The sequence below is a fragment of the Eptatretus burgeri genome, chromosome 11 (assembly GCF_056783735.1).
Source record: "Eptatretus burgeri isolate ZD-2024b chromosome 11, Ebu_testis_v1, whole genome shotgun sequence".
NCBI lineage: Eukaryota > Metazoa > Chordata > Myxini > Myxiniformes > Myxinidae > Eptatretus > Eptatretus burgeri.
Window position 1 is genome coordinate 87,676,870 of NC_140971.1, and position 9,820 is coordinate 87,686,689.

The 9,820-nt window shown below is 39.2% G+C and overlaps 1 long non-coding RNA gene across 1 annotated transcript in view; it reads right to left on the minus strand.

Annotated features, from left to right (window-relative positions):
* Positions 1–1,424: 1,424 nt before the first annotated feature.
* The window catches only part of LOC147017565 (uncharacterized), a 56,139-nt gene continuing 47,743 nt past the window's right edge, over positions 1,425–9,820 (minus strand). Inside the window, exons 2-5 of the long non-coding RNA XR_015049750.1 lie at positions 6,255–6,324; positions 6,020–6,058; positions 5,306–5,411; positions 1,425–2,049 (exon numbers count right to left, since the gene is read on the minus strand). This is a non-coding gene — a long non-coding RNA (uncharacterized LOC147017565). The remainder of the gene's footprint in view (positions 2,050–5,305; positions 5,412–6,019; positions 6,059–6,254; positions 6,325–9,820) is intronic.

Sequence of the window (9,820 nt, forward strand, 5' to 3'; positions counted from 1 at the left end):
GTTTTCTTTTTGGGGGGGGGGGTAACAATTTTTTTTGGGGGGGGGGTTGGAAATCACTTTAAACATGTAAAAATGCAAAAAAAAATTTTCTCAAACAATTTTTTTTGGGGGGGCGGGGTTGGAAATCACTTAAAATATGTAGAAATGCAAAAAAAAAAATTTTTTTTTCTCTAACAATTTTTTTGGGGGGGTAGAAATCACTTAAAACATGTAGAAATGCAAAAAAAATTCTCTATTTTTTTGGGGGGGGTAACAATTTTTTGGGGGGGTTGGAAATCACTTAAAACATGTAGAAATGCAAAAAAAATTCTCTATTTTTGGGGGGGTAACAATTTTTTTTGGGGGGGAGGTTGGAAATTACTTAAAACATGTAGAAATGCAAAAAAAATCTCTATTTTATTTTGGGGGGGTAACAATTTTTTGGGGGGGTTGGAAATCACTTAAAACATGTAGAAATGCAAAAAAAAATTCTCTAACAATTTTATATGGGGGGGGTAACAATTTTTTGGGGGGGCATTGGAAAGCACTTAAAACATGTAGAAATGCAAAAAAAAAATTGTCTAACAATTTTATATGGGGGGGTAACAATTTTTTTGGGGGGGGCATTGGAAATCACTTAAAACATGTAGAAATGCAAAAAAGTTTTCTTTTTTGGGGGGGGTAACAATTTTTTTGGGGGGGGGGTTGGAAATCACTTAAAACATGTAAAAATGCAAAAAAAAAATTTTCTCAATTTTTCTTGGGGGGGGCGGGGTTGGAAATCACTTAAAATATGTAGAAATGCAAAAAAAAAAAAAATTTTTTTTCTCTAACAATTTTTTGGGGGAGGGGGTTGAAAATCACTTAAAACATGCAGAAATGCAAAAAAAAAAATTCTCTATTTTTTGGGGGGGTAACAATTTTTTTGGGGGGTTGGAAATTACTTAAAACATGTGGAAATGCAAAAAAAAATTCTCTAACAATTTTATATGGGGGGGGGTAACAATTTTTGGGGGGGCATTGGAAATCACTTAAAACATGTAGAAATGCAAAAAAAAATTTTTTTTTCTTCTCTAACAATTTTTTTTTGGGGGGTTGGAAATCACTTAAAACATGTAGAAATGCAAAAAAAAAAAATTCTCAATTTTTTTTTGGGTGGGGGTGACAATTTTTTGGGGGGGGTTGGAAACCACGTAAAACATGTGGAAATGCAAAAAAAAAAAAAATTCTCTATTTTTTGGGGGTGGGTAACAATTTTTTTGGGGGGGTTGGAAATCACTTAAAACATGTAGAAATGCAAAAAAATTTTCTCTAACAATTTTATATGGGGGGGGGGTAACAATTTTGGGGGGGGCGTTGGAAATCACTTAAAACATGTAGAAATGCAAAAAAAAAACATTTTCTTCTCTAACAATTTTTTTTGGGGGAGGGACCAAGTCCAAAATTTAATGGCATGATCCTTGGACCATACCTAACCCCCCCACCAAGTTTCGTCAAAATCCGTCGAGGAGTTTTTCCGTAATACTGTTCACAACAAACAAACAAACAAACAAACAGAAAGGGGTGAAAACAGTAACCTCCATCCATCTTCGAAGATGGCGGAGGTTAATTATACAATATCGAGGCTCATTGAAGAGTGAGGCGATAAAGGGTGAAAAGGCAACTCACTGAGAATGGGGCAGTGGGGCTATAGTTGGAAACAATCAAGGGTAAAACAAACAGGAAAAGAGGGGAGAGAGAGAGAGGGGGTTAGGAACAAAAGTAATCTTAAAGTAAGAGGTATAGGTTAGGTCAGACTTTGAAAATAAAGATAGGATTGCTGGTAGAGATGGGGACAGTAGGAGAATGTGGTGCACCACCTGCTTCAAGCCAGGGATTGAAGAATGAGATTGAAAAGCCTCAGGAAGGCAGTTCCACAAAGGGAAGAAAAGAGGAACAGCAGATTGGAGGTGTGCAGTCAGCCTTTAATTTGGGGAGTTTAATCAGGAGGGAGTTACCGTACTTGAAGAATGTGTTCATCCTGGAACAGCTGGAAGGGGTTGGAGACCAGTAAGAGCAGAGGGAACGAGGCTGGAGGAGAGGCGGAAAAATATACATTATAGATTCGTGGGGCATGAGCTGACAAGATGGCTTAGAGGTGTGCACACTTGCCTCTCAGCTGTCTAGCCTGTGTTTGAATTTCAATCTTTCTGTTCATTCAACTGTGATTGTGGATCACAATACTGTCACAATATTACAATATCATTCAATACTGTATCACAGATGGACATTAACCTGGGTGTCCAGTCTGCCGGCATTAGTTGGTGGATGTTAAAGGTCACATGGTGTCGTTCGTGAAGAGTAGATGAGCTATTGGCAGCACGATGGCCAAATTCCAAATTCCTGCCCTAACCTCCAATGGACATAGCATCAGCAACACCGCCATGCCCTCAGCCAATATAAAGGTTACAATGATATACAAGCCAAAAGACAAACTAAAAATGTTGCATATTCATAATTCACTTAAACAATGACCAAAAAAATGGCAAGTCATGTCACCCTAAATGCAATATTTAAAGTCTACTACTCTCACTACTACAATTACTTAGTGATTAAGAAATTGCCAATTTCTAAGATTACTTCGTAATTACCAATATTTAAAACATATCAATACTTATACACATCATAGATCAGAGACACAGACATAGGAATAATTTGAAATAGCTTTTTTTCTCATTTAGAAAGTCCGGTCTACTTTGACTATTTTAAAAGCCCATTGTGTGCTTGCATTCTGGAAGCAGCTATATAACTGAAGTAAATCAAGAATTAGTGATTAGAGTGCGCTCTATATTTAAAAGTTTAGAGCTGAAGTAATATTTAATGTAAATATGGCAAAAGTTCGAAAATAAGAGGCGGAAGAGGCGCATGTTAGCATTGCCCAGCAACCATTTCGAGTGTAAGCTCCATCGTCTTGGCTCACGTGACCTGTGGTGAGCAGACTGAGGCTGCACTGTCCGACTCTTATTACCTCTGCCACCGAAGGTGGAAGGAGGTTATGCTTTCACCCCTCTTTGTCTGTCCGTTTGTGAGCAGGATATCTCAAAAAGTTAAGGAACTAATTCAGATAAAACTTGGTGGACAGGTTGGGTGTGTGACAAGGATGAACTGATTCGATTTTGGTGAAGATCCCGATCCAGGTACGATCCTTTATATACATTTTAAAAGTGATTCTTCACCATTGAGAGATGAAGTCAAAATTATATACAGGGTCACCCTAAAGTCCTTCCCCATAGGGGGAACGTGAAAAAGATTTTCTACTAATAAAATTAATTATGTTATGGGTTTAATCATCAATTTTTCACCATTTTCAGTAACACATGATAATAACATCAATTGAATGGACAATTGGCAATGTGTAATTGAAGGAAATTTTCAAACTGGGCTCCTTGAATTTCTCCTTGCAATCAGAAATTATGCTGCTGCCTGGACATGTAGAAGAACTAATTTCACTTTTTATTGGGGAGTGTACACTGTTACACGTTCTAGTTCCACCATTTGTAAAAAATTTCATGCCTTGCAGGACTTTTGTGTTGTCACAGCCTAAAACAAAACATAAATCCTGGAATTAATCATACATGCAGTGTTTTCAAGCATTAATTTCCCTATAAGGCAAGACTTTTGGACCACCCTGTATACTTCTTGACCAACGTACTGGGTCACTTGAATGAGCTGAACAAGAAACTGCAGGGAAAAGGAAAACTAATTTGCGATCAAGCTCAAATAATTCGAGAGTTCAAATCAAAACTCAATCTGCTGCTTGTACAAAAGTCCAGAAACAGGATTTTACCAACTTTTTCCAGAAACAGGAAAGCTATCTGGAAAAGACTGAAGATATTGATTTTGAACTGGAGAAGCTGCAGCAATATGTAGATCGTCTCAGGAATTTGATGCAAAAATTTGAAAAGCGCTACACTGACTTCGACGGCTTCAACCTGACATTTCAGTTCTTTAAAGATTCGTTTCGTTTCAGTCTTGAAAAGTCATCCGAAGAAATTGTAAATTTAATTAGCATGAACAAGCGAGAGTTCGAGACTGACATGCTGTTCCTTCAGAGCCAGTAGTTACATCCACAAATTTCCAATGAATCTCTGCCTGAAATGTGGCAAAACCTCTTGCAAGATGAACTGAAATCCGTCGTTGCCAAATTGTCCTCGATGTTCGGATCTACGTGGCTGTGCGAGTCAACGTTTTCTTCTGTGACAAGGATAAAGTCGAAGAACCGATCTCGCCTCGTTGATATGTATTTGGAAGCAGAACTGTGAGGAGTGTTGTGTTCGAATTTTGAGCCACAGTTTCTTGAATAGGTAAGAGAAAAAGAGAATGCCAAATCTCTCATTGAAATATCAGGCTTTTATAAGTTTGACAAAAATATATTTTTTTTATCTTTTGCGTTGTGTTTATAATTGGCCTTGACTGTCATTAGAATCCTGAAATAAATTTACTTAGCAAAAGTTTTCTGTTTTATTAATAGTGTGTCCATTTCTCTGATCGACTGGCCACATCCATGGCCAAGAAAAAAAAATTGGTTGCCCACCCCTGCTGTATAGCATAATATTTCAAAAAAACGTTGTGGACGGATTATGACCAAACTTGGTGGATGAGTTGGGTAGGTGACAAGAGCAAGCTGATTCGATTTTGGTTCAGATCCGAATGCAGATCCGACTGACGAGTCGGATACAAAATGTAAACTGTTCTGCCTGGCGGAGGTATGCGCTCCACCGAGTGCCCTTCTAGTTACACTGTATATTATAATGACATGCAAGTATTGTTTTATTGATAGCACAAATCTACTCCATTAATATAATTGTTGACAAGAGATGTAGCAAAACATAAACATAACAAATGTTCCCAAAATGCTCTTTGACTTTGTTTGACAGTCATAGTTTTCACTTAGAGCCTGGTGTTGGCTTAATGGTTAGGGTGGCGGCTTGGGATCCTCGGGTCCTGAGTTCAAGCCCGTTGGCCGCTGAATTAAAATACACCAGGAGGTTGACTCAGCCTGTCATCCTTCCGAGGTCGGCAAAATGAGCACCAGTGTACCGGTAAGGGGGACACTGCATCAGCGGCATAGCCACATACCAACCAATGATGCAACCAGCAGCCACAGGCTGCACTTGATAGAGAGAGAGAGAGTGTTTTCACTTTAAAGTATTATCCATCACCACGTCCAATTCAAATCCCTTCTGAGCAGTATAACACAGGTCACACTGGAGAAAGGGTGCTGCATAGATAGCTTCTTTGAAATCAATGGTATTTTATATTAGGGTGTAACAAGACATTGACCAACCTGTAGATTTATGTGATACATTGTCTGACTTCAACTTGTTGGAATTATGATGCCTCCGTTCGACTGGCGTGACAACCTTTGAGATGACCCTTGAAGTAGTTTGCATCTAACAACACACATGTCCACATAGATAAGTTAGAAAGTGCTTTCAGCAATTACAGTCAGGCAAAAGCAATTTCAAATCAAATATCCTCTTCTTTATCACCATTCCACACTCAGTTGTAATCTATACATTTTGACTTTTTATCCACCGTGAATAATTAAAGCGCTTGCTGATTGGGATTGATAATGTAATTGCGAATGCAGCAGACGCAAAATTCAATAGGTGTCCAAGGAGAAGCACCTTGAATTCCTGATGTAACAGCAGCCACTTGAAGTAATTCATAATGGGGGAAACAGCTATTTTTAATTGAGCAGCAGAGTGGAAAGAATCAAATTCCTGATTTTTTTAAATAAAAATTGCAAAAACTTTGATAAAAACAACAGACATTTTGAATTCCAGAAGGAAAAGACATCCATTTTTAATTCCATACTGTAGAAAAAAAAAAAAACCAAAAAAACAACCCTTTTACAGCCATTTTTCCCTGCTGAGCAGGGGTTAGCTTTTTGCGGGTTCCATGCAATCATGGTTCGCTTCTTGAGGCAATGTTTTATGGTCGGATGCCCAATTCCATACTGTAAAAAGAACTGATTACTGATGTGATAAATACCTACCTTGATCTATCGCAGGAATGATTCACCTGGAACTCCTGTCTATAAAAGAATAGACACAAAACAAGTGAGGCCAGACCACATCACCTTAAGAACTTCCAAAGACGTATCTGCTTTAAAATGCACCAATTTGCATCAGATTTCCAAAGCTAAGCAGAACTGCACACATTTAGTAGTGTTATGAGCAAGGGCCAACAATAAGTTCTTCTTTAACTTTAATGTAGTTGTGCTATATCACCTTGTTGCCTGGTGTTGGCTTCGTGGTTAAGGTGGCTGGCTTGGGATCTCAGGGTCCTGAGTTTGAGTTTCTGTTGAATGAACACCAGGTGGGGTTAACTCAGCCTGTCATCCTTCTGAGGTCAGTGAAATGGGTACCAGTGTACTGGGGTAAAAAAAACAAACATTTGGAGTAACATGTATTGGAATGGTGACCTGTACAGGACTGCACTCCTTGCCAATGAAACTGCCTTGGCAGCTGTATGTGCCTTTATGGTGTGAAAGAAATGGTATTAATATTATTATTATTATTATTATTATTATTATTATTGTTATTATTGTCATCTCGTGGAAAAAATGTTATCTTTCTTTTCATGCAAGTGTTTTCCTATACTCAGACCAGTTGAGTATGGTGAAAATAGGGGGAACAGTGAGCAAGTAAACGTATGATGGAGGCAAGCGGTTACAGCCGATACCTTGTGTAAATGCCTGGGGATGTCATTTCTGCTCTCTTGAATTAGAGCTCATTAAAAGACTGACTACGGAGAGTATTTTTGCTGTTGTTAAATTACAGGTAAATTGCATTCCATCTGGCTTCCACAGTTTACATTCCATCTGGCTTCCACAGTTTACATTCCATCTGGCCTGCAGACAAAGGGTATGAGATAACAGTCATCCTGCTCATCAAACAAAACTTCCAATAAATGGATCTTACTGAATTTACATGTAAACCCTTGAGTCGAAGGTGATCAGAAGACTCACACATTGGCCGTGGGAAATAATAGTTTTGGATAAAAAGGAGACGTATGATTTGTCAAAGTTGTTCATTGGGTTGTTGGTGTTGGCTGTATGCCTCTGATAAAGATTGGTGCTGTTATGGTCAAGGACAACTGGAGATTTTGCAGCTTATTTAAATAAATAATTATTAAGGTTCATGGAAGAACTGGATGACAGAGGGGGTGATATGAACACAGCAATGGAGTAGAGACAGTTGGTATATTTAGGAGGATGTAGAAATGAAGAAGGAACAAACACACAGGTAGTACAAGTAAGAACATACAGACAGAATAAAGGAACCATGTGGACTGAGTGGAAAGGTTAAAAGAAAAAAAAACAAGTGGTGCCAGGCACAACAAATCCCACCCATTTAAGGCATAAAGTTATTTTGGGGATCAAATTTAAATTTGATACATCCTTAACCTGAATGTTGATTATAAGGAATGAAATAAGGAATATTTTAGTCTTAGTTTGAAGTCAATTAAACCATTTTTGATGAAGTTATGAGCGAAAAACGATTTTTATCTTTTAATGACCTTGACCTTGACCTTTGATCCAATTGGACCCAAAAGTTAATGGGGTCGTCCAAGGTTCATTGCCCACCTGTGGATTAAATTTGATAGTGTTTGCTAAAGCCGTTTTGCCATAAAGTTGCGAACAGACAGACAGACAAACAAACCGGACGATTACAATATCCCGCTCCCTCTCTCTGGGGTGGGGGGGGGGGCGGGATAAAAAGAAGACATGATGAGGAACTTCAATACAGGAGGTCATTAAACCCATCAAAACCTGCACTACTATGAACAACTTGCTCTCTCCTTTCAAATGCTGAACATCAAGCAAGGAAGTGGCACGTGCCATTTTTTATAGTTGTAGTTGTGACTCAGTCAGGGATTAGAACCACTGACCTCCCAGATTTAGAGTGGACACACAAACTTTTACACCACTGAGACTGGTATAATGTAAAGCAGATAATAAAAGCTCATAAATTGGGTAAGTGTGGAAAAGAGTATGTGGATAGGAGAGGAGAGTCACTGAGAATAGAAAACTTCAGGAAGAGAAAGAGTGGATTCCTGAAAAATGGTGAAGGATCACCATTTTAAATGAAAGGAGAGAAGACAGTGATTAAATAATCAGCATGATTATAACTGGCTAATGTATATGCTGCTGGCGATCCTCCAATCAGATGATGTGTTATTCATCACCGTCACCAAGTGATAATGCCCAGTTCTGTCCTGTTCTTGCATATGGTAGCTTGGCTGCCGGGTAGCTATCATTTCTTGGAAGTGTGGATGTGCCGCTGATGCTGTACCCCAATACCAGTACACCGGTACTCATTTCGCCGACCTCGGAAGGATGACAGGCTGAGTCAACCCCGCCTGGTTCAGCAGCAAACGAGGCTCAAACTCAGGACCCTAAGATCCTAAGTCAACCACCCGAACCATGAAGCCACCATTCGGCTCCAATTCCCCATTATGGAAGATTAACTCAGCCACAGGTTGCCATATCCACATTGTATTTTGTTACGATCCATGAAAATGACATTTCACGATAGAAATACTCTAAAATTATGCTCGATGGAACAAAAATCACGAATATTCCAAACCGAATAAACAGAACCAACACCGCAACATCACTAACATAAATAAATCATACAAGTACAAAAATTCCTCATACAATATTGTAAGAAGGGCGACAGCCTCTGGGCATGACACAACGACTACAATTGCTACAGCCACATGAAGGGACCTCTACCCCAAAGATGACTGAACTAAATCTTTTCCTCACAGGTCAACGTCGAGCTTTTGCTGCATGCCTATGAACCTCGCGGTGCTATTCCCATGCCATTCATCCAACGAAGTGACAATAATTTATTAACCCTCCAGGGATCCCCAAAATAACCCAATTGCTCACTCGACAAAATGGCGGACGATATGAGGCACTGTTTCTTGAAAAATAAATATTTAACTTATTTTAAATGAAGAAACTCCTCCTAAATAAGCCAGGCATGTCTGCGAAGCTGACCAGACAGTGCCATTACTTGCATTTTGAAAACATGCCTAAAGTAAACTGCTGTGTATCAAACTGCATTTAAAGAACTGAGAGAACTTCATGTAATGGTCCTTGGAATGATTTGATCACATGATGCAAAACCTCCCTTGGGGACGACCCAACCCCTTTGGTAAATAAAGTGTGAAGATGGGCAGAGTTTCCTCTGGAGCTGTCTGTGCCACCAGATTTGAGATGCCACAAGATATTTGTTAATCCTATCTTGTTTTCATCCTCCGCAGAATCGTAGTCAAGTGAATATCAACTCATTACGAGCAGGGTACCCGTCCAATGTGTCCGTAGCTGTCTGACCTCAAGTGAGCACTCTTTTGGTGTGTGTGTTGCTCGAAACAAGAATCAAGAGTAAAGTGATGATGTGGACCGTAACACTGGTACATGTTTCCGTTATAGACAATGGTGATCCACTGAGAAGAAGAACTATTGTTAGTGATTCAAATGGCCAAATACACTGTCATTTCATGTCAGATCATTTTGTAAATGGTATCATGCACAGCATCAACATTTTGTGGCAATGTGACACCATGTAAGGTTAGCATGCCCTGACTACCTCCACAAAATTGCGGGAGAATGCCCCCAACTCACTATTAAAGTATAAAATTCTCCGTTTGATCGTATTCTGGTCGGGGGGGCGATCTCGACATTTTGACGTTCGTCATTCTTTTGCCATATGAATTGTTCTTTTCTGTGTTCTTGATTGTGATTGTGGCTGGGCAAACAATCCGTGGTTCATTTGTTTCATCT